This window comes from Microtus oregoni, unplaced genomic scaffold (assembly GCF_018167655.1).
Source record: "Microtus oregoni isolate MIOR12 unplaced genomic scaffold, Mior012 000037F_ref0000500, whole genome shotgun sequence".
In the NCBI taxonomy this organism is placed as follows: domain Eukaryota; kingdom Metazoa; phylum Chordata; class Mammalia; order Rodentia; family Cricetidae; genus Microtus; species Microtus oregoni.
The window spans coordinates 7855859-7881700 of record NW_024543096.1 but is presented as its reverse complement, the minus strand read 5'-3'; positions in this window follow the sequence as shown (position 1 = coordinate 7881700).

The following is a 25842-nucleotide window of genomic DNA, read 5'->3' as shown; positions in this document are numbered from 1 at the left end:
GTCAAGGAAAGAGCTAGATGATACACATGAGTGAGAAGCCTCTCTTTACCGTCCACTGAAGCGGTGCTCTCGGGTAATGTCAACTCTCTAGTCACTCTGCTTCATCCTTGCAACTCAAGATGTCAGTTCTTTGCTTCCAGCCTCTGTCATCTGTTGCCATGGTTACTGGCTGCTGCTGTGGGGTCCTAATCATTATGGATTCTAACTCTGGAACCCTAAGCCCAAACATAGTCCTTCTTCTGTAAGTTGTCTTGACCATGGTGTTTTATCACAGCAATAGAAAGCTACCTAATAAAAGCAACCTTTTATTAACCTGTACCTTAACGTTCAGGCCTACTGATCAGTCTAAGGTGTTTAAAGTGTCAGTACAACTTCTTATTGAAATAATATGACATGTATTAATAAAATTTGGGGACCATAGAGGGAAATATGCTTGTTGCATGGAAATTAAATTCATTTCTCTTCAAAACCTATAAGCTTGAATTATTGAAAAGTTACTAATGAATTAGTATTGCCTGAAAAAGACTAGTGGGGACACACAACAAAAATGTAGGAAGACTTGATCCTCTCAATACTTGTGAGGTTCTTAACTCTGCTTTGAATAGCCCAGCCCCGAGAAACATGGAAGATGGTGTGCATACACTAGTTTTGAGGAAGACTTAGTCGACATCCTGCTGGGGAACTCATGATCTTAGAAAAAATATCTACACTGAAAGCTTAGTGCTGCAGTGTGGAGCTTTTTAAGTTTTAAGTTCAAATATCTATGAAAATATGAGCCAGTATCACGATTTCTTTTCTAGCCATATTTTGGTGATTGATTAATGACCAGACTACTGGCTTTGCTACCATTAAGTTATATATTTAAAAAAAATCTTTATTGATAATGTGGAAGAAGAAGGCATTAATTAGAGGGTTGGCTTCTAATAATGAGTGTGATTTTGTCACTGTACAGGAACAAAGCAGCACTCTCCAGGAGAAAGCAAACACAGAAATGGTAGGAGGATTCAACGTTTAGGTTATAAGTGGTAAAATTCCATGCAGCAGGCTGCATGAAGAGAGGGGATCAAAAGGATGGGATAGTGGAGGAAATAGGGCATGAGATGGCAGCTAGTAGGAGATACTAAGCCCTTGACTGCTTTCTCAATCACAATTGTGTCATTAAGAAAGCAACACTTTAAGGTAGTTTCCTGACAGCACACAGTGTGTGGTACTCACGGAGGCAAATAAAGCTTCCTTTGGTGCCAACTTAGATAATGGGGACATCTCTTCACGCAGGGGACTCTGGTGGGGAAACTGAGGCTAAGCGTGACTTCCAGAAGGAGAGTGCAGCCTGGGGAAGCAATGCCACGGGCAGCGGAAAGGTTGGCACACCGTTTGGTCAGCCCTGGCTCAGAAAAAAGGTAAAGATAGTACTGCATCTCCACTGCCATAGAGAGGGGTGGAAGAAGAAGGCGTGGAAGACATTTTTGCAAATAGCTGTGAATTCTCTTCCATAGAGAGCGAAGTTGTTATCTGGTTGAAATCCTATTCCATGCGGAATTTTCACTTCTTTTGGGAGAATCAAGCAAGATGCTTTTATCAACATATGGATACCATTAGAAAACAGTCATGAAGAACACAATATTTAGAGGGAAACAGCATTCTGTTCAAAGTCCAGATGTAACATTTGCCAGCCAAATAACTTGAAGCAAATTTCCTGAGCACTGGAAAAATTTATAAAGATGCCGTAAAATAGGAACTACATCACCTCGCTCATAAAGATCCAGTCCTAACTTCACCATGGACATTGAAAGCGTTTACCATACCACCCATCAAGAAGGTCTAGGAGGCTGAAATGTTTGGCTCATTAAATACTGTCTTTAATAAATCATAAAATTATAACAGTGGAGATTTCCCAACTTCTTTGATAAAGGAGAAACTAAATTAACTCTGGATTTAAAATAATACATTACCATTCATATTTTCAGGTCTTTGAGATACCAACATTTCTTTTTCCATGAGAAAACAAGAGATCATAACTATTCTCCATATGTCTAGTTCACTGTTTGTTCAACATTTAGGGAACAGAGACTCTGTAAATGAAGGATTATCATGGCTTTGAAGCCAAGATCTGAATGTCAGGACTTTGGTATACATTGTCTGTGCCCAATGGGTAGTGATTTCTTGGAAACATACACAGAAATACTGGGCATCCACCCATAGCATTTCTCAATTGTTTATGAATTGTTACACTCATATACAATAGAATTTAGGCAAATCCTTGGTAGAGAACTTCTTTATTAAAAAAAAAAAACAAAACACAACAGTGCAGAGCCTTCATTTGGCGCGACTCTTTAATGTGTGGGTTTGTGTTTCCTGCCTTCTAGTTTCCCTAAAAAATATATAATATGTTGTAGAGACACACACATACCCATTCATTAAGCACTTTGAAGCAGCCAGCTGTGATATTTTCAAACACAACATTACTTTACCAACATGGTTGATAGTCCCAAGAGTCTCCCTCCTTCCCACTTGAGTTCCACCAATTGATATTGGAGACAGCAACTCAAAGCAAAAAAAAAAAAAAAAAAAAGAAAGAAAAGAAAGAGAAAAATATACCTAATGGTACTTCTGGTGCAGATCAGTTTTAGTTAAGGGAAATTTTGTGGTTTAGCATCTTGTCTCATGCAGATCTCTATCCATGACTTGGAGAGAACCGTTCTCTAGGATAAGTACCCAGAACTGAGTCCTTATAGAGCCTCTTGCATCATTCCAGTAAACTATCTCTTTGCAGCTACATGAGCAGCAGAAGATGATTGTCATGACGTAATAGTAATATTATTATTTACAGCGATGACGTAAGTCCTTATGATTGCTATTTCCATTGCTATTGATTACTTGAGCACAACTAAGTCTAAGTCTTCATGTGATCAAAAGCACTGTCAAGTCTGGTGTGTGAAAAACCGCGGAACAAAGCACCATGGGACTGTCTTTTAAGGGGCGCCTGATGGTGAGTGAGCCTTGGCAGCGCCTGCTCCCTTTGCAATGGGAGGCGAAGGAAACACTAATAGGGGATGGTCCATCCTGAATTCTCTGCCCCCTGCACTCCCAGGGCACAGAGATTGCACCCAGCAAAGATGCCCTGTCAAGATGATTTAGCAGGAGGAAAGAGAGCTGCTGGAGGGGAATTCTGGAGGGGGATTTGTGCTCCAGATCAAAAACGATTTTAAGTGGTCTTCTCGGGTGGCCTGTGTAGAGACACGCAACAGCCCAGACTGCTGTTTTTCCAAGAGGTTAAATTTCAAAAAGAGGAAACAACAGCAAACAGGCTGCCAATTTACCCCACAATGTCACAACTGGCTGACGACCTGTTCAAAGCAAAACCGCTCACTTCCAAATTCCTGGATCTGCTTTATGCTTAAACATTAAACCCTGAGGAAATTTTAGAGTGAGCATGTCACATTTATGACTCCTGGGTAAATGGCTATGTGCAAACACACAGGTTCTCCACCAACAACTCTTTGTCCTGTAATTGAGCCTGGGGGTGGGGTGCAGTGAGAGCCATTTTCAATTTAGTCTACCCTGCTAGGAGCCACCCAGAAGGTCTCAGGCAGGATTTAAAATTTAGTTCAGTTCTCCACGGTGAAGTTGCAAGGATGCTTCTAAGCACAATTCCAAAATAAATGTCATAGAAAATAAGGGTTCCTTTGCCAGGCATGAAGAGCTGGTCTGGGACAGTGAGATTGACCAGAGTTCATGTCCCTGAAGTCCTTTCTTCCAGGGTGCACTCTGCAGCCTGGCAGTGGTAATGTGGGGAACCTGGTTTCGAATGTGTGTGGTGGTTGGGGCAGGAGGACTGGACTCCTTCAGAGAAGCTTGCTGGGAGAGGAAAGGAATATAAAACCAGAGAAGTAAGCAGCTAAGGTGACTGAGTCTAGAAACTTAGAGAGGTGTAGCAGGAATTCACTCCCTACACAAGCACAGCTTCCTTCTAGAAAGTTCTCCTGATTCATAGGGACCCAGATCCAGTCCGAGAACAGATTTAAAGTCTGATGAATTTTGCAGGACTGACCCATGAAAATGCTAGTTGTGGTTTCTTTAACATCGGAAAGGAAACAATAGTAGTGAAATGCAAGTGTTCTGAGCCAGGACCATACGTGTACCTCAGCTGTCTGCAAAAAATGTATGCGCGCAGACTTCAGACATTCCTCTGCCAGCTGCATGCCCAGCGTGTGCGCAACTAGCTTCCCTTGTGAGCAGCTAGTTTCATGCGTGAGTGTGCGTGTGTGTGCATGCGTGTGTGCATGTGTGTGTATGAATCCGTATCTGTTAGTCTGCCTGCTAGTTCTCAGTAAAGGGAAACCTATAAAATGAAAGTTCGTAATAGCGTTCATCATAGCTATAATCTGACATTTCCATGACATCACTAGGTAGTTATTCATAAATCTGTTACTCATCCAGAAGAACAAGCATGCGTGGTGATAGAGCACAAATTGAATGCCTAATCGCTAACAGTGCTGGGCCCTTTCTTCTGTGAATTACAGAGCAATAACTGAGATTTACTGAGTGCTCCTCGCCTGCCGGCTTCCATGCTCAGCACTTTACAGACATTGTGACATTCGATTCCTCCAAGAATTCTAATGATCCTATTATCATCTACCTTTCCAGTGACTGGGGCTTAGAGCTAGTTTGCCTACCAATACTAATCACTTAGAATGTTTTATGGGATAAATGACTTGACTCTCGGCTTACTCAAGTTGGTTTAATAATCAGCGATTTATAATTATATGGGCAATGGGAGATTTGGGGGGGGGGAGTTAAAGGAGGAAAAAATGCCTGAGAAAGTAACCCAAAGTCCCCATGCTTTGGAAACTGGTGGTGTGGGGTTCTCTCTGTCTCTGTCTCTCTCTGTCTCTTTCTCTGTCTCTCTCTCTCTCTCTGTCTCTCCCTACCTTTCTCCTTGCCTCTCTCCTTCCATCCCCACAAAGATATTGCTGTGCAGCCCATGAGAGCTGAAAACTCAGCACCTTGCTTTGGTCTGTCAGGTGCCAAAAGGAGAGCATGCGCCATGCCTATCTTCTTTAGCCGTTTATGAAGGGAAAGACTACAGCAGATTCGAAAAGTAGGTATGGGGTCCAGCAGGACGCAAAAACCCAGAATCAAAATTCTAGCAGTGTCTTAATCTGGGTTTCTGCTGTTGCAATGAAACATTGTGACCAAAACTCCAGTTGAAGACGAACGGGCTTATTTGGTTTATACTGCCACATCACTGTGAATCACTGAAGGGCATCAGGGCAGGAACTCACACAGGGCAGGAACCTGGAGGCAGGAGCTGATGCAGAGGCCATGGAGGAGTGCTGCTTACTGGCTTGCTCCCCATGGCTTGCTCAACTTGCTTTCTTCTACGACCCAGGGGTGGCACCACCCGGAAAGTGTTGAACTCTTCCACGTAAATCACCAATTAAGAAAATGCCTAGTGATTACCTCAAATCAATGAGATGAATATTATCAACCCAAGAAAAAAATCAGCTATGGATATTCTCTGCACTCTACACAGTGAATTACTTGTGCCAATTCTATTCCTGAACATGCATGCTGCCAGCTGTTGACTTGACCACATCTGGCCTCTTTAACACTTTTAACATATTCATTCTAGTGGGTGCTGGGTCACTTAGTATTTACACCAATGCTAAGCATTTGGTAATTTCTGTCTTTCAATATGGTTGTCGTACAAACATATCAGAGTTCCTAGACAGTGGCACAAGCCCTTTTCCTCCAAAATGTGTGGTAGCTGTTAAATTAAATCATTGTAGCTAAATGATCTTTTCAAAAATAATTACTTCAAAAACTAGTATATTCTATGTGGTTCATGGATTAGGGGAAAGATGGGTGAGAATCATAGCAGGCAATATTCTGGAATTCTCTCGGGGGCTAAAGGAGGTGTATGTCTCTGTCATGTATACGTATAAGTATGTATAGATGTGTGTGATGTTTCAGTCCATGTGTATATGTATTATATACATTTGTATGTAATTAAAGTGTTGTTTAAAATACTTCCTTATATTAGTTTGATGTTAGGCTTTTTGGCCTCTTTTGGGGACCTGCCACCCAGCTCCCAAATGAGTCACACACAGAGGCTTATTCTTAGTTATAAGCATCCTGCCTGCCTTTATTTACATTGTCCCATCTACCCTTTGGTCTCTGTGTTTTCCATTCTCTTACTTCTTTAAATCTTACTCTTACTCCATGAGTTGCTGTGTACCTGGGAGGCTGACCCCTGATGTCCTCCTTCTCGGGATACTACTTCAAACCCCTTCTCCCAGTCTTCTCCTCCTATATATTCTCTCTACCTGCGGCTCCGCCTACCCTTTCTCCTGCCTCACTATTGGCCATTCAGATCTTTATTAGACCATCGTGTGTTTGAGACAGGCAAGGTAGCACATCTTCACAGAGTTAAACAAAGGCAAGATAAACTAAAGTAACACGCCTTAACATAATATTCCCAACAGTTCTGTCATACTCTAATATCCTGATGTGTGCCAATGATATCGTGATGTTATTACACCTTTTAAAAATCAGGGATCAATGATCTCCTTCTATCTGATGACTACTTAAAACTTCCCGGATAAGACTGTCCTCCTGAGGAGGAACAGAGGGACTCTGGGACACTTCGCTGTTATCCTTAGAGAGGCCTTTCGTGGTCACAGCCAGTCTGGTCTTTGTTGGCATGCTCCATCTCGTCCGAGTCCTCAACAGTCGTCAGAGAACCCGACAGCCTCTCTGTGTCATTACAAAGCTCTTTGCTATCGTCATAAAATTCAATGGTCTCTTCCCCAAATATCTCTAGAAAATTATTAATGAGCACTTCAACAAAAGAAATCTATAATACCATGAGGCAAAAAACAGGATGCTCTGTCTTTCATGAAGCATAAAGGCACATTTGACATCAGAGTCTTGAAGTGAGGAAAAATTGGAAGCCCCGAGTTATAAGAAAAATTATAAATAAAACATGAGCCCATGAAATGACTAAGAGTATTATGACCATGTATTTAATTATACTGTCAGTACAATACATTATAATAAAATAAGAAATGTTCCAATATTTTCACTGAAAGAAAGAAAATGCCGTGCAGGCCTGCCTCTCATGGACGCATTTTCTCAACTGAGGTTCCCTCCTCTCAGATGACTTCAGCTTGGGTCAAGTTGCCACAAAACTAACCAGCACCAGAAGGAAGTAGATACTATTTTCAAATACTTTGTTCTTCATTTATGATATCAAGTATCCACGAGAAATACTAATTTAGGTCATTGATGATAGCAGATAGAATTACTTTGTGCTCTCATAGTACAAGAGGGGAAACCTGAAGTTTTGGGAAAAATATTTTGTCAATATGGCTTAAATTTTAGCTAACATTTACCAAGAATAATCAAGTCTAGGAGACCCGGGAGAGAAGCCCAGCCTGCATTTTATCACTTACTCAGTTTAATTAAATGCTATCTTACGAATCATTTTCTACGTAAAGATTTCCCATTCTATTTTTTTTTTCCCAGAAAGAACTCTACTTTCTTCTTTTGGATTTCCAAGGCAGGGTCTCTCTGTATAGCCTTGGCTGTCCTGGAACTTGCTGTGTAGACCAGGCTGAATTTACAAAGATCCACCTGCCTCCGAAGCCCTTCTGCTGGGATTAAACACATGTACTTTGTTTGCTTTCCTCCCTTCTATCAACAGCCCCCCCCACCTCTTTTTTGTTCTTTGGTAGTTTCATGCACTGATACAATGTGTTTAGGTAGTTTCTACCTTCTGCACACAATCCCTTCCAGCCCCAATCCCCACATTCTCCTCCCAACTTCTTTTTCTTTTCCTTCTCCTCTTCTTCTTCCTCTTCCTCTTCTTTTTTGCTGATTAAAACTGACTCTCTTCTCACAGGGTCCTGGCTAATTTCATGTCAACTTGACACAGGCTAGAGTCATCTGAAAACAGGGAACCTTAGTTGAAAAAAAATGTCTCCATTAGATCCATCTGTAAGGCATTTTCTCAATTAGCGATTAACGAGGGAGGGCCCAGCCCATGGTGAGTGGTGCTGTCCCTGGGGTGGTGGGCCTGGGTTCTATAAGAAAGTAAGCCGAGCAGAGCCATAGGAGTAAGCCAGTGTTGTGAAATCTTGTTTGTGTTCTGACAAATAAAGCTTGCCTGGAGATCAGAGGGCAGAGCTAGCTACAACTTAACCATAGAGGTCTGGAGATCTGTACAGAAAGGAGACAGGAAGTGACAACACAGGGCAGAAACAGGAAGTGACAAAGCCAGGCATAGACATGATCTCAGCTCTTTCGGTCTGAAGATTCGGAGAGGTAAGAAATCTCTGGTGCCTGCTGCTCTGCTTCTCTGATTTTTCAGCTTTTACCTCGACATCTGACCCTGGGTTCTTATTGGTAAAACTAACGTGGAGCATGCTCCAAGCCAGTAAGCAGCACCCCTCCATGGCCTCTGCATGGATCCCTGCCTCCAGATTCCTGTCCTGTTTGAGTTCCCGTCTAGATTTCTTTTGATGAACTCAAACTTGGTCATAGTGTTTCATTGTAGCAATAGAAACCCTAAGACCCCCAGCAAGCATCAACTACCAATAGTTTCTCAGCTAGGAGTAGAAACCCATGAGCCCTCCCCTCAGCATGCTAGGGGGATTGACATGAGCCCCTGCCCCCCTGTAGCATGCTAAGGGATTAATTAGCCTTTGCTACATATCCAAAGTACATAGAATCAGGGCTAACTCTTGAACCAGAACACACCTGGGAATGACTGGTAACCTGTCAGTCAGAACCAAAGACTAGCCAGACTTCCCTGGGCATTGAGAAGCAAGGAAGGCAAGTGCATTCATTAGTAAAGATAAATTTTCTGTCTCTGAAGTTGAGACTAAAATATGATGCAGGTACATATGGAGAGAGTGATATGCGTCTCTTTAGAAAATACACTCACATAGTGTTAAGTCAAACAAAAAGAAATTTAATACCACTTTCTATGTCCCCAAAGTACACAAAATGAGAAGAATTTGTGGCTGAAGAAGAAATACTTCCAGCCTCCTCTTCCCAGACACAGTGAATGTTAAGCAGTGGCAATCCCTAGCTGATATGCATCCCCTTATTTTCTACTGATGACAGTCAGGGTCAAACTACGTTAGCAGGAATTTGGTGACATAGGCAGAGAAACTTCGTTATAATGGGAGAGGAAGGGAATAATCCCCAATCATGACTCCCAGAGTCCCAACACACTACAGGAGTGACACGGTCATGTCTGCATGTCTGACAGGAGCCAAGAAAAGCTGGGAACAGTCTTCATAAAATACTCAGACATAGAGGGTGATGCATATGACCCCGAGGCTGTGCAAGTGGCAACTGATTCTTTCCAGTACATCCCATCCTGTTAATTTTTAGCTCATATAGTAAATGTAGTTTCTTTTTCTTTTCCCTTTAATAATTCCTACTCAAGAAGGCTAGAGGGGGCAAGGAAGTAGGTCTACTAGAATACGAAGTCACAGGCACTTCAACTACTTGATCCCTGGTGCTTGAAGTACTATTTAGATTATTACTATTTTCATACTATCTTAAAATTTATGTTGGTCATCTTATTTTCGCTCCAAATATAACCATTTCAGAAAATAGAACCGATACCTGAGGGTTGATAAAACGTGTGCTTGCAAAATCAATCAAATCAGCTTTTTTCCCTCAAAGACGTTGATAAGGAAAAGGTGTGCAGTGAGGAGCACAGAGCTGCAGCAGTCATGGGCAGCTGTGCCAGCCTCGTCCCAGGTCACTCCTGCCGGCCCCTGCCCCAGAGACAGAATGCCGCCAGGGCCTCCTCAGTGTGTTCTGCCCAGCATCTCATTGTGTTGATCTAGCAGCTTCTTACCACAGCCAGCAATGGCGTCATTGTCCTATAGATGAGGGACTGCGACATCAGAGATGCGAAGAACTTGTTCAGAAAAGAGTAAAGTAGCTAAAGGAGACTCAAAAAGTCCTACATAGCCTGCTTCAAAGAGCAAAGCCAAAACAGATGACCACGTGCAGCCTCTAGAGGCAGGAAAAGCTAAGGAAGCGGATGTTCTCCTAGAGTTTCCAGAAAAGGGGGCAGTCAGCTAAGTCCTTGATTTTAGCCCCAGGCTACGTGTGTTTGACATCTGAACTATGAAACAGAATGATGAGACATTTGTGAATTTATGTCATGTCAGATGGAAAGAGAAGGGGGGAGGGAGGGAGCAAGAGAAAGATGCAGAAGGCTAACATTGGAATCTAGACCTGCCTTCTTCACTCAATGTCCATGGTTCTAGTGATGGATGTAACAGAAGCAGGGGGAGTCAAGTAAAGGATGTGGCTAAGCTGAAGTGTTTTGAAAGTAGATACCAACACTTACACATTGTACACTTACCGAAGGATCTCTTTGGTAGGAAATTATTTTTAAGACTTACAACCTAAAACAACATGTATTATATTAACTATTAAAAGCCATATAATACCGTTCCATACATTACCACACTTGTTATATTCTTTATGCTTCTCTCTCTCTCTTTCTTACTTTCTCTCTCTCTCTCTCTCTCTCTCTCTCTCTCTCTCTCTCTCTCCATGTGTGCACATGTTTGTATGGATGCACTTCACACAAGTGTATATGGAAGTCACAGGTGAGGGTTCAGGTATGCTATTCAATCACTCTCAACCTTAGTGTTTGAGGCTATGTCTCTCCTTGACCTGGAGGTCACCAATTTGGCTAGACATTTGACCAGCAAAGTCCAAGGACCCTCCAGTGTCCACCTTCTTTCCCAAGCTGGGACTGCAGGTGTGAGCCTCCAAATGCCAGCCTTTTGCATGACTGTTAGGATCCAGCTTGACTTTGCATGCTTTTGCAGCAAGTGCTTTATAGAAGGAGCCTTCTCCCAGCCCTTCTGGTTTCTCTTAATAAGAAGGCATAGTTTTGAAAAAATAAAATTTTGCTCATAAAGATATTTCTGCCAATACTGTATAGGTAGATACTAACAGCAACAAGATTGACTCATCAAAGTATGCCTAGGAAGGTTAAAACTGTTTATAATACTAAGAATATATAATTTGTTATTTTTTTTGATCTGCAAATTGTCTATGTCCTATATTTTACTGCAGGTGCTGTCTTTTCAACCAGATTGCATAAGGATACCTATCCAGGCAAAACCTTTAGCTAAAGATACTTAGCCCTGTACAATGGAGCATTTCTCCAATGCTACATTTTGAAAATTCTTTTCTCTTACATATAGTATTACATGCTCTTTGATTTACCTCTTTTAACATCTTGATAACAATAAGCTCGTATATGTTTGATAAATGCACTGAGACATGGTAATCTCATGCATGAAGTACCTGTAAGAATGGGAAGGAAATGAGTTTTCTAACAAAAATACCTGGTAAAGCAAAAAAGTGTTTTTTTTTTAAACTTGAGTTCTATATATTTTTTTAAATATAGTTGTCAACACAGGAATCATTGACTTAGCCTAATCTGCTTCTTCATAAAATGTGAGCACTTGGTGAAGTATTTTCTAAACTGTAACTAGGAAATCAATGAATTCCCCTCAAGAAGCCAAAAGCCCTTTCAACATTTCGACACCACATGCATATAACTAACTTCATGACTCAATAATAATAATCACCTATATGGCAATAATTAGATGGTCCAGGCTACACTGTAGAGTGATGTCATCTCCGTTTCACTTGACGCCCCTCGGAATCCAGTTTTTAAACACGAGAGCAGCTTTCCCAGCTCTTTCCGTCTAGACCTACCTAGTGGAGTGAAATGGAAAACCGCCAATTTCTGAGTTTATGTACAAAATATAGATTTTCTGAATGGCTAATTTACAGTTAAAGTTGATGGCTGGCATCAATAAAACTGGTTAAACTTTTGTGTTAACACAATCGACCGTGCAATTGCTCATAGCATTAGCAAGGGCTGGCTGACATAATTTGGGCAATTTGCCAACAAAAAAAAATGGAGCCATAAATATTGATATAGTTTAAGGTAATTTTAAAATAACTACCTACAAACACTCATTTGAAGACAAGATGGATTAGAACACAGTTATTCACTTTATACATGATGAATAGTGCTTGCTTTCTTAAATAGCGCTATTCTGTAGTATACAGCAAAATTGTTATACTCACAAATTTGTGTCTTCTTCAGGCACAAACTAGAAAGAATAGCAGAAGTATTAGGAATATATTTATGATGGTCCTTATAAAAAGAGTGCTTTCCAAACAAGATGGTGATGTAACTGTCTTCTGGTAACCTTGGAGCCTATGATGATTCTGATCCCATCATTAGGTATTTGGTATAAAATAAAAAAATATATTGCTGTAGGTCTGAGGTAATAAAAGGAATTAAGGAGAAACTTGAACCTGAAAGCAGATAATGTACCTTATGTGTTTATAGAAATAATTCCTGTCAGAGAGAAAGCAGGCCCTTTCTTACCTCAAACATAAGGGTGGGCTCTTGAAATGTGAGAAAATTCTTATTGCCTTCAGATGGTGCCATCTCCCTGTGTTCACACAGGAGAGTCAGGGCCTCTCTTTGGCCAAACTATTTCCTCTGATACACTGGAGTGTGACAAAATTAAAGTTAGTCATTCTAGTCCTTGCTGACTCTGTGTGCTTACAAAGACAGTATCAGAATACTTACAAAGGCAGTGCAATGGTGAATTCTGGTACAAAAGATAATCTTGTCTATATAATTGAATTCTCCTATATCATCCATTTTTGCTTCCACACCAAGAAACAACACTATTGAGAATCTGTTATCATTGCTGTGCATCAACCTCAGCCACCCTTTTACATAAGCAATATCTTTACATGTTTATGTTGATGCCATTAATTATTTTATTTTACCATTACTTACTATTTGTCTCTTTAGAAACAAAGACTCATCATGTAGCCCAGAGTGTGTGTGACAGCTTCAAAGTGAAACTAGTGCACCTCAGTTTCCTGAGGGATGGCCACACAGTGCCTAGCGTCTCATTGGGTTATACCTAAGTAAATGCATGGGAAGAAATATGGTTAACTACAAAAAACATAATCTATGATATCATTTTTGATAATGTAAAAGATATTTCAGAATAATGTTTTCGGAGATGTTATTGCTTTGTGCTAGAAATACTCCTAACATACCACATATTCCCTTGACCAAATTTAAAACTTTAGCATCTCACAAATGCCAGAAGCATTAAGGAAGGAGAAAAACAAAAGAGAGAGGAAAAAAAAAACATAAAAATTAAATTGTATTGCCCTATCTAAAGGAGAAAAAAAATAGGAATCAGGAGTCAAATGTGTTGAAAGATATTTCTGTCCCACTTGGTCCTACAGCCGTTCACTCCCAAAGAAACACACAGAGGCCAACATTAATTATAAACTGGTTGGCCTCTTAGTTTAGGCTTCTTATTAACTAATGTTTATATCTTAAATTAGCCTATAATTCTTGTCTGTGTTAGCCATGTGGCTTGGTACCTTTTATTGGTGAGGCATTCTCATCTTGTTTCCTCTGGGTCTGAGTGACGACTGCAGACTGAGCCTTTCTTCTTCCCAGAATTCTCCTGTTCTGCCCCTCCTCCCCCCACCTATACTTCCTGCCTGGCTACTGGCCAATCAGCATTTTATTAAACCAATATAAGTGCCTCACCGGTAAAATATTCTTCTACTATTTGTTGACAATTTTCCCTCCTATTTCTTTCATTCTCTCCTTGGGAAAAAAATCTGACATTATTCTGAAATTACTTCTATCTTAACTTCACTCCTAATTTTCTGTATTTTTCTCTGATTTGTAAGATTTGTTCTCAACTTTATAGAATTTCCTGTTAACTTTTTAATTTATATTAACATATTTTTCATCATAAAGATCTTATTGCTTTTCCTAGCAAGATGCTTTTTGTTGTCTGTTGCTCTTGTTTGTCTCTGAGAATTTTCCTTTTGTTTGTTTGGGACAGGCTCTGTGGCATAGCATTGGTTTACCTGGAACTCACAACGTAGACCAGGCTGGCCGTGAACTCCCAAGTGTAGGATTAAAGGAAGTATACAGCATTATACCCAGCTGACAGTGTTAGTTCTTAAATACTTTCTTATCTCTACATTACCTTTCTTTTTCTATGCTCTTTGTATTTATTGATCATTTCTTTTGTTTTCTCCTTCATATATATTGATTCTTGATTGAAAATTAAATGTTAAACATAGAGTTCTTAAGAGTAAGTTGTTCATTAGAAACTTTGGTTTCCTAATGGGTGAAGGTTAATAGGCTAATGGGTTTTACCATTTTAATCTGCCGGAGTCTTAGTCCATGGTAAAGAGATCTCCAACAGTTAGCATCTCCAGTCATTTTCATCCCTGTAGGCTTGCATACACAGACTTTGTTCTCTTGTCACATACCAGTAGTTTGTGAACCTAACTGCCAGCATCCTGCGAGTTCTGTGAGAGGAGAGATCTCGAGTATCTGCACTTAGTATAATTCTCACCCCCTTCCCTTGTTTTCAGGAAAGGCTATCACTTACTTTCAGTATCTCTGACGTACACACTTGATGGACTGCTGAAACCCTTCTGTCTCCCTCAGGCTTCGAGAGGAGTGTCACTAACTGGGGTGGTAGTTAATAAGATGCTGTAAGGATCTAATTTCTCTTTTAACAGATTTCCAACTTTCTTTCCTGTTTTCAGTTCTTCTGCTTTCCCAGATAACAGAGGTGAAATTCATAAACTTTTTCAGGCTTTCTACAACCTTCTCCCCAGTAGTTGGTTGAGGGAGGGCTTCCTTTGAATGCTTCCCTTGTTTGCTACAGTCGGATAAGTTACTTACAGCTTGGGTTTCTACTCCTTTGCCTTTCCAGGCTGGTGGGTTGCATCTGTTGTTCTTAACTTTTGCATTTGCCTCCTCATTCTTGCATTTCAATTAACCCATTTCTATTAATCTAGGTATTGCCAAAGGCTATGGCATTCCCAGTTTTCTAGCATGTTGCTCTGTGGGTGACTGGCTGGTGTCTGTTGCGGGAGGTTCTTCCGCTCCTCCAGCCAACAGCCCTTTGCGCAACCAGGAAGGGAGTCTAGTCGCCGGAAGCAGAGCAGAAAGTAAGAGAGAGCATGTAGTATTAGGGGCGGCGGGGCCGCGTCCCCAGCACCCCACCACCCCAGCCGCCCGCTCGGCTAGCTTATGCCCAAAATAAAAACACACAAACTGTATTCATTTAAACATGGCTTGGCCCATTCTCTTCTAGGCTAATTCTCACATATTAATTTAGCCCATCTCTAATCATCTGTGTATGGCACCCCAAGGTGCGCTTACCAGGAAGATTCTAGCCTATGTCCATCCTGGGTCGGAGCTTCATCCCGGGAGCAGGGCATGGCGTCTCTCTCAGGTGTCTGTTCCCGAGAGGAGAGCTGTGAGTCTCTGACCTCACTTCCTCTTCCTCCCAGCATTTTGTTCTGTTTACTCCTCCCACCTATCCTCTAACCAATAAAATGGGCCAGGGCAGTGCCTTTATTAGCCAATGACCTTCCTCCATCAAGAGCGAGAAGGGAAGTGGGTCGCTTTTTTAAAGGGAGAGAGACCATGCCCCAATGGGCTGGTATCTCAGTGGCTATTGGCTGGAGGAGCGGAAGAACCTCCCGCAACAGATGTCTCCCAGAATCTGCCCTTCTTCTCCTGGATCTCTGCTTAGATTTTCTGCCTGATTCTATCTTGCCCTGCCATAGGCCAAAGAGGCTTTATTATCAACCAATGAGAACAACACATATTCACAGTGTTCAGAAAGACCATCCCACAGCAGTCAGGCCTATCACAGCAATATCCTAGTCCTTGATAGCACTTCTATCTTAGTTAGGGGTTTTATTGCTGTAAAGAAACACCATGATCACAATTCTTATAAAGGAAAATAGTTAATTTGTTTGTCTTGCTTAAAGTTCAGAGATTTAGTTCATTATCATCATGGTGGGAAGCATGGCAGGCTGTGTGGCCCCTGGTTTCAGCCATCAGTGTAGGGAAGGCAGAGTTAGTAACACTAGGAATACAAGGCGAGGACTCTTGTCACACTGGCAGATCTGGAATTAGAGAACTTAGTTCAGAACCAAAAACTAATATAGCCTTCCAGCCTGCCTCTAATGACTAGCTTCTGCCAGCGAGATGGCGTGTGCTAAAGGCCCCATGCTCCAGCCAGGCTCTCAGAGTTCATCCACATGAGCCTGTTTGGAGAATTACAGATTCAAATCCTAACAGAGCGTTTCTTCCCTCTTGTTCTTCCTCTTTTTGTACACATAAGCTCATCTACTGAAATGATGACATGGTTTAAAAGACACATAAAAGTGATTCATCCCCTTTAAAGATAAGCCTTACACTGGAAATGTTTACTTAGGAGGATGTGGTTTGAAACAGTGACAAGCTGCTCCAGGGTTTTAATACCCCAGCACGAACTCTCCGGTTAGAATGCACATCTTTGAAGTGTGGGAAAAACTCAATGGAAATATTGAAATATTTACTTTTATATTTGCTACTCTTTACTCAGAGAAGTAAGTAACAGCAGATATCAGAATAGGAAAACTATCTTTTGCTTTCTGTTTGGACTGAGAAATATCCATCACCAGTTCTGTTTCTAAGGAATCTTCAGAGACACCTGAGAGACAGTGAGGGCTGCTGAGCAGGGCTGCTATTCAGCTCTGCCACCTTAAGCAGGGTGTGGATTTTCCTGGGTGACAATACAGAACCAACTGTCTCAGTGTGGAGACAGAATTAGGGCTTAGTTGTCGCTAAGCTTAGCCAGTGACACGGTGAACAAATTAATCTTGTCCTTTTTTTTTTTCCCCCGACACATAGTTTGCCACAGGTACACAAAATTTAGGAGGAAGTTCTGAAAGACTAGTGCACTTTAGGTCCAGAGTAGAGGCACCCACAGGCATGACCCTCTGTACAGCTGCTGTCCACTAAGGCCATTGCTAGATAAAGGACCAAAGAGACTCAGTAGTTCTGCCTCGTGCTTGGAAATTTCAGGTCTGAAGACTTCCCGGGGGTGCAGGGAACAGAAGTGTTTACAATCCACATATGGCTCAGACGGAAAGAATGTCGTTCGTCCCCAGTGCCATCGTTCACTATGACAACAGCACACTTTCTTTGTTAAGTTTTAGCCCTGTGAAATTAATAAAATTCATGGTTGTAAGGGTCATGGACTTGTTTTTGTTTATACTGGGATTTCTGTCCCTGCTCATCACAAGACCTTGCTTGAGTAAAGTGGATGTTGCATTCAGTCGTCTCACATCCTGGATTTAAAAGACAGACCGTATAACATTTCAGATTCAGTAATTGAGGTTTCATGTGAACACAGCTTTTTCATTATATTATCCTGTCTTTTCTTCTCCAGCTAAATGTTTGGAACAGAATGCAGCTTGGCCACCAGCCATGTCTTAGGATTTGTTTTCATATGTCGTATACTAGAACAGTCTGTTTTGGTCTATTTTATATGATGTCATACTACATCAAAACTACATTAAGAAGTCTTAAAATGTAGCTTTTTTTTTCCTGAAGGATTTCACAAGTGAGGTGACAAAATGTCCACATGATTCTAGTTAACTTAGGAAGGACAACAGCAGCAAAACATTTAGGTAAGAAAGCCAAGATTCTTCAATGAAGTTAAAAGCTATCCTGAGGTACAGAGAGCCTACATGAGTTTTGATGGTTTCAATTATCTGATCTCATAGGAGGGTCTGACCTTACCCAGACCATCACTAGAAATGAAATGTCCCAATTCTATCTCTGGGAGGAGTCTTTAAAATGAATGAATGTAGGTATAGCTAGACAATCAAGTCAATGAAATCCATCTTCAGTATGTATTTTCTGCTAATAGCCACTGTCTGTAGGCTCTGGATAGTGTTTCTGAGCTGCTTTGGATGGCTTCCTGGCCAAGGGCTGGGGGACTACTCTCTTTTCATTTCACTTAAGCATAGTTTGACAGACACGGTCAGCCTTCTGGAGACTGCCCATCTGACCTACTAATTCATGATATTCTGGGTGACATAGACCCCTCAAAAATAAGTGGAAGAAGTTTCATCCTAATAAGTGTCTCATGGAGAAGATGGGGATTTCCATAAGCTAAGAACAGAGGACAAGATGGTTGACATGTGGCCTTGTGACCTATCAGGGAACTCTGCTTACCAAGGTGAAAAAAAATGGATAAACACTTTTTAGAATTTAATTTCATGGTCTGTTGCATTGAAAATGGTACCACCAGCAGGGGAAAAAGGAGGCTGAGGCTGGGTTAGACAGCTGGTACACAGTGATGTATACCAGGACAGGAATCTGAAGTTCCAGTGTACTCTTGTCTAGTAGGGTCATTACAGATGACAGCAATGAACTGCATAGCTCAAAGATCTAGGAAAGGTAACTTCTGTGGCTTTCATCCCAAAACAGTGATAACATTTTGAGGATTTAAACATCATACAACATATGCATGTATCAAAATATTGCATGATTTATCATTAGTATTTTGTCTGAGGTTGCTCATTCGATTCCCAGCCACCCTGACTTGAAATAATCACACAGAAACCATAGTATTTACAATACTGTTTGGCCAATAGCTTAAACATATTTCTAGCTAGCTCTTATATCCTAAACTAACCCATCTCCATTAATCTGTGCATCATCACAATGTCCTGACCCAGCCAAAGGCTCCAGCGAAGGCCTCTGTCTCCTGTGGTGGGTACATGGCTTCTCCCTGATTCTGCCTACTCTGTCTATATATATACATAAATACATATATATATATATTATACATACATATATATCTTTCAGCCAGTCTATATTCTGTTATATTGGCCAAAAGCAGCTTCTTTTTTAATGGCAATAAAATATTCATAGCGTACAGAGGGAATCCCATGTCATTAGTATGTATGACTCTTATTTTTATGGCTCTGTTAATTTTAATTTAAAATAGAAAACCAAAGAAATTCAAAGAAAGTAGAGCAAAAGATATGTTTATATCCTTTTGACAATTTTGTAGATTTTTTTAAGGCAGTCTCAAGTAGCCAGGTTAGCTTCAACTTGCTTATGTAGCCAATAATTACCTTGAACTTGTAATCCTCCTGCCTCCACCTCCAGCATGTTGGGATTACAGCAATGTGCCAACATGCCTACATCATAAAAAGTTGTGAATTAAACCTAGGATTTTGTACATGCTGCTAACTGACCTACACCTGCAGCCTGCCTTTGATTTTTGTTTTGTGCTGGCCTGTTTTTTATTTTCCCTGTGTCACTCTAAGTAGGTGTTCAGGGATAAGGAGCGAGAGCAAGAGCTGAGTAAGCATACCGTCACTGATGCAGGAATTCTCTAGTCAGACTCTGAGGACAATATTGTCAACTGCTGCAGGATTGGATGCTGCTACAGGATTATCTGCTGGCTCCCCGGAGTTGGTCTTGGGTGAACTATTAAACTTTTTCTGGGTGCCATCTTACTTTATTTTTCTGTTGCTGCGTAAAGTGTTGCAACAAATGCAACTTCAGGGAGAAGGGTTTTCTTTTGGCTCATAGTTCAAGGTACAGTTTGTTGTGAGATGGAGAAGTCACCATGGCAGGAGTTTGACTGAGCTGGTCACACTGCATTCACTGTGAAGAAGCAGGGAGAGACCAGTTCATCCCTTGTTCCTTTTCTCTGCTTAATGCAGTCCAGAATCTTCTGCCCATGGAATGGTGTCACGCATGGTGGGCGTGTCTTTTTGTCTCAGCTGAAATAATCAAGAGAATCTCCTTCAAGAAAGCTAAATGTTCATCTTCCAGGTAATTCTTGATTCTTTTGACATGAAAATTAATAGTAAGAATTACTGGTATGTAATTAGGTTAAGATCATTAGACTCTAAAATTAGATTTCACCCTTGCTCTTACCTCCATTGTTCAGTTCTGGTCAGCATTCTACTGCAGTCCAGCAGGAACTCTGTCCTGTTGCCCTCCTGATGGTCATTCTGATCACTTGGCCTGTCACAGATCACATTCTATTGGTGTTTGGGTCTGAGGTGGTTTTTATAATTTGATCTTTTCCCTTGCAAAAAAAGTCACACAAGTAACAAGAGTTCCTTGGAAGGAAGTACATGTAATTCCCTTTCTTTTTAAAGATAACTACTTTTCTCCTCCTCATTCTCCTTCTTTTCTTCTTTCACCTTCTTTTCCATATACATACATACACAATACATACACACACACATATATATACACTCACTCATGTGTGTATAATATATATACATAATGTGCTTATATAATGTATATCAGAAGCTTGAGAAAATGATTTTTTAAAAATAGTGTTACATCTAGATTATATTAATGGTGACATCACTCAGTTTTATCGATGTCCATGACTATCTCCAGATTTGCTGATTTGGCTGCCATTGATTGGGAGGAAGAAGCTCCATCAAACAAGAATCAGGCCATAAGCTAGCACTTAGCTGTAGACCCAAAGTAGATTTTGCCCTGTTAATACTGGCCAGTTGAGAAGGCTGTTTCAGGGAAATGAGAGGAGGGACAGTACAGACAGATGGTTACTGTGGTGTGTGTGTGTGTGTGTGTGTGTGTGTGTGTGTGTGTGTGTGTGTTACAAACTGGACTAGTCCTCACAGTGTGAACGGATGCTAAGCTTCTGGGGTGGGAAAAGCAATGCATCCTCTAGCAACCAATCTAGTATAGAAACACGAAACCCTGGGAGCCCATGGGATAGCTAGGAATAACAGCAAGGAAGCAGGTGTTATCTCGCAACTGGCTTTTGCTCCCAGGAGTGCTGCGTTGGCCATAGGGATAAAATAGCTTTTAAAATCACCATAATTTAATCTTCAGCACTAATGGCGTTGGATGGATAAATTACAACAGCACAAACAAAACAAAATCAGCAAATATCACCATCTTTGTGTCGCTCTCTTTTCAGGGCTGCCTCACCAGATGCCCAGAGACTGCTTGATTGTACAGTATGGAATCTCACGCATATTTTTTTCACATCTAACTAGAATGTTGTCAGTGTATTAAATTATGATGCCGTGCAGGGTGATGATGGAGCTGAGGGCCCAGGAATTTCTTTCCACAGGCTCACATGCCCTAGAGCAGTTCCAGGTGTCTGAGGTGATTGACAGCTGACGTGCTACCGTGAAGTGCAGCGGGTTTCCTATTGGGTTCCTTGATGGAATTTGGACATGCTTTAAGGACTTGTCTCCTGTGCTGGAGTTATACATGGGATTAAAATAGAGCAAGATATACCGGGTGTGGAGGGGACCAAGTTATACTTTCCTATTTCCTATTTCAATAACGTTATACTAGATGGCCCTTTCTAAATCCAAATTTAAACAAACAGACAGACCTAATTATAATTACATTTTGTATCACAATAGAAAGAGACAAAATATTTTATCAATTATAAAACTCTGTTAGAAAAAGGTTTACAGAAAAAAATATTCCATCCACGAAGAACCTACAGAGAAGCTAGTCCCAGAGGGTGATGCACAGAGATTCCATGCAAATTCTGAACCCTGTTGCCATCATTCCACCTTGAGGGACTTTTTTGGAGAAGGGCGCAGTCACTGTGCTCTTAGAAATTCTGGAATACCTGACACACCCTATGAAAGGAAGTGGGGCAGAGATGAGAAACCTATCAGCAATGCCCCTGGCTCTGCGTGGCAGAGAGAATTTACTCGCATCTCCCCTGACCGGTTCTAAAGGCTCAAGTGTCTACATTTACTTCTCAGGAAGATTGTTATTTAGATTGACTGGGTAAAAATATTATATTGAGCACCATTGCACATGAAATTACTACAACCATATCATAGAACGCGATGGGGGAATGCATTACTGCAATATGCTTTTTCCAAAAGCATGTTGGTAGATGTTTTCTATGTATATGCACCTATGCACACATCAATGGATAATATTTTATATAACCCCCCACCACTCATACAGGCCTTTCTAACCCACACGATAGAAATTGTTCTTTATTTGAGGATATGTGTAAAATATGAAAAAGATATTGGCTCTTTTTGTGCCAGTCCCCAAACCAGCTACATGATTGAATTTTTCAAATAGGTCAGTGATTCCAAGAATCCCTGTGCATTTCCGGAACAGCCCCTGACATTTTTGAAAGGGGAAATCTATTCAACGTCTTTCAGAGTCTATATATTAAAATTTTCTGCTACCCACCTTTTGTAGTTTTTCATCCTCTAACTCACTTTGCCAGGAATTTCCCTTACAGCTTTGCTAAGTCTGCCAATTCAGAGGTAATGCAATCCACGTGTTTCTGATTCATTCTCTTCCTTCATCAGAATGCTGATTTCTACCAGGTACGTGATCACCAATGAGCTATGAAAGCTTTTTAAAGGCCTTATATTTTCTCAAAAAAAGGAAACCCTATTGGACCAATAATACAGTTAGTTGTAAAGTCCAAGTACACAAAGACTCATGAAGATATATTGTTTTACTATTTAATTTTAATAACTTGGGCCACATATGTTTGGAAACTCACCCATCACTGGCAGAAAAATGCGTTTTACTATTATGATTTTCTTCACAGGCCAAAACTTCTATTTTTCACTTACTAGATGCACTTCATTTTCTCATTATGTTAACTTCTTGAAACACAATTTACTTCCTAGATATTTGGTTAGAATTATAGAATACAACGGTGAAACACAATTACCTTTATTATATTTTAATATTAGTGCTTATAAACGCCACAGTACTTTCTGTGAACTTCTGAGTCAGTAAACCTGAACACATACTCAGAGCATATTTGTATGCTACTAAGCAGTAACTCTTTCCAGAACACTTTCTCTCTAAAGATGAGAAGAATAACCTCTTTGTTATAGTCCCCGCACAGTGTAGACTCCTCATGTATGTGCCAACAATGGGCAAAACGTTTCATAGTAACAGTAAGGAGCATAGTTGTAGCAAAGAACCTTCCATTTGAAACTACAGAGGGCTGCCAGTTGAGCAAGGAAGAATATGTCAACAAGACACAATAAAAAAAAAAGCCAATGCTTTAATTTAACTCCCTATGGATTAAGGGCACATGGCTGAGGATGGAGGGGGCTGGGAATATGCTTGCTCAGCTGTTCCAGCTGAAGGGTTGGAGCACAGAGCTCACGGCAGGCCTTCAGAGGAACTTGTATTCAAACATAATCATTGTGTTTTAGAAACAACCATACTTTAGCCCCTGTGAGTGGCACTTTGTAGGTAAGTAAATGTGTCCATGCATGAATTTTGTACAACATGTAGAAATAAAAGCTAAAAGCAAATATGTTTGTTTAGTCATGTATAATTCTAACTATAATTTATATATATAGCATATAAAATGTATTATTTGATTTCACATACACTTACATTAGTTATAAAGGAGAGCAATGAAGATAATGTCATTGTAGTTCATATATTCCTTTAATCATGCCCTTGACCCCAAGAATAATCTTTCTGGTGGATTCTAAGGAAGCTGGCAGCAACCTCAGATGTCCGAGGCTTGTTCTCACTCCTAACTGCATTGTTAATTGTCAAAGACTAAAGCATGAAACTCCCCGGAGACAACAAAGAAAACTAAACCTTACCTAATCGACACAGTCAAGTCTCTAGAATCATGGATGGATAAAGAAAACTAGTTTGAGGGTGACATTCTCTACCAAAGCTTTGCGTGGGATTATTTATTTAAGCTGCAAAGACTGAAATAGAGACCATGATGGGATGGAAGCAGCGACTTTTTCCCACATACTATGCATTCCTTACTGCAAAACCAAACTCATCCATCAGAATGTCAGGCTCCCAGCTTCCCCCCTTCACTCCACCCAACCCCATTCCCCAACCCCCCACCCCGCGGGACCAGCGTTTGCCTTCATAGAAAACCGCCGCTCTATCACACGGACACGGGAAGAACATTTTCTTTTTTTTTTTTTTAAAAAAAAGAATAATTTTAATAAATGAAGAAAATAGAAATTAAATTAAAAAAGGAATAAGAAAAATTCCTGACATAATATTATAAGACAAGAAACTTCCAAAGATGCCTTTGAGTTTTTTCTGTTGGCCTTCTACTTCTGGGCACATGGCCTACTTTAAGAACATTTTCTATTCTGAACGTGAGATGGAGAGTGTAACTGTGAAGTGGGGACCGGTGAAAAGGAAGAACCAGAATAATTTGCCATGGGGAAACACTCCACATTCCAAACACCCGAGGAATTTAAACCGCTATTAATCTTTCAGCCCCAAGCAGGTTGGTACGATCCCAGCAGCTGTCGCCCTGACACGTAGGCCGTTGTCATCACCCATCCATGCAGAATTCTTATAGTGAAGGTAAATGATGGCACAGTCACCAAGGAGGTGGAGAGTGGGAGTGGGCAGGGAGCACACGGCATGATTTGGGAGACAACTGCAAATAAAAATGAAACATTAAAAAAAAACTTAAATGAATCTTATTTTAGAATTTTGACAAAAAAAAAAAATCACAACAGGTTCCAGCGAGATTGTCTTGTGTCCCAACTGCACCATCCCCTGCCATTTGCTTCCATGGGACAATTTAACATAGTCCCCTATGCCACACTCAGGATCACAGCGCAGTATCCCTGTGGCTCCATCTACACAGATGCTTCATTCAAACCTAGACTCAATTTCTGAAATGGAACCAATTTAGCTACCGACTTTCTATGATGACCCTGTAGTGGCTTTTAAGTCATACTAAAGGCAGAATTTGCCAGGCAAAGGAGAAGAGGTCCCCTGCCTTTGCTCCTCGTCGGCCATGTGTCTCACGCTGTGCATGATGGGAGATCTGGGCCAGCACACGATGATCAGTCTGCCATCCTCCTTCAGGAAGCAGAGCTTTGCAGGGAATGGCAAGGAAAGAAAGAAACGAAGATGGTTGAGCCGTGAGGGAATCAAGGATGTGGTTACGGTTTGGTATGTCTGGTGCTGACAGGTGAGGTGAATTTAAAACCCAGCTGGGAGGTAAGCTCTGTTGCCAGTGTTCCGGGGTCAGAGGCAGAGTGGAGTCGCACAGTCCAGCCAGTTGCAATAAATGGGGACATGGAAGATAATCAAAACGAATTAGTAGAAAGAAATGTGTTCAGTCAGCTCATGGCTGTAGGTGAGATCCTAGGATAGGGTTCACACAGCTGAACAGCCCCAGACTATACCTCTAAATGTGCCGAATGGAGCAAGAACCGGCAAAAAGAGTAACTAAAACTAAAACAAAAAAGTCTTCTGAGCAAAAGTAAGACAGAGTACAAGTTAAACAAACAAATCACTCAGCGCTGAAAATGGAAGTCAGTATCAAAACCATGTAGACAGCCAGTGGGTGGTGCAGCTGGTTTGAAAGGTACTTGCCGTTGGAGCCAGATCACTGTCACTGTGCGTGTGATCTGAATTCCATTCCCAGGACCCAGGGAAAGGTGGAAGGAGATAACGAACCCCATAAATTGCCCCCTGACCCTGACATTCACATCACCCGTACTTACCATGCATGCTCATGCACAGTAATAATAAATTTAAATTTGAATGTAGTAATTATTAGAGAGGAGACAGAATGTGAACACAGCAAATTAAGAAATCTCAATTCCCTGTGACTCTGCGCAATAGTGTGGGGTCAACATTCATGGATGGAATCTGTTGGGGATGGGAAGAATGGGGTTGAGGGTACTCTGTCAGTTGGGACAGTGACCGTGGCTTTAGATAAACAACTCTTTGAATTGTGGTAAAGAAAGTTAGTGGAGGTATGATAGAAACATAGTAACTGGTAAAGGAATTGAATTCATATCTGCTGTATATAAAAAAACCTAAAGGCCAAGCTTTTGTGGTGTCTAATGGAGTTGTCGGGAGCATAATAAATAGTTCGGTCATGTCAA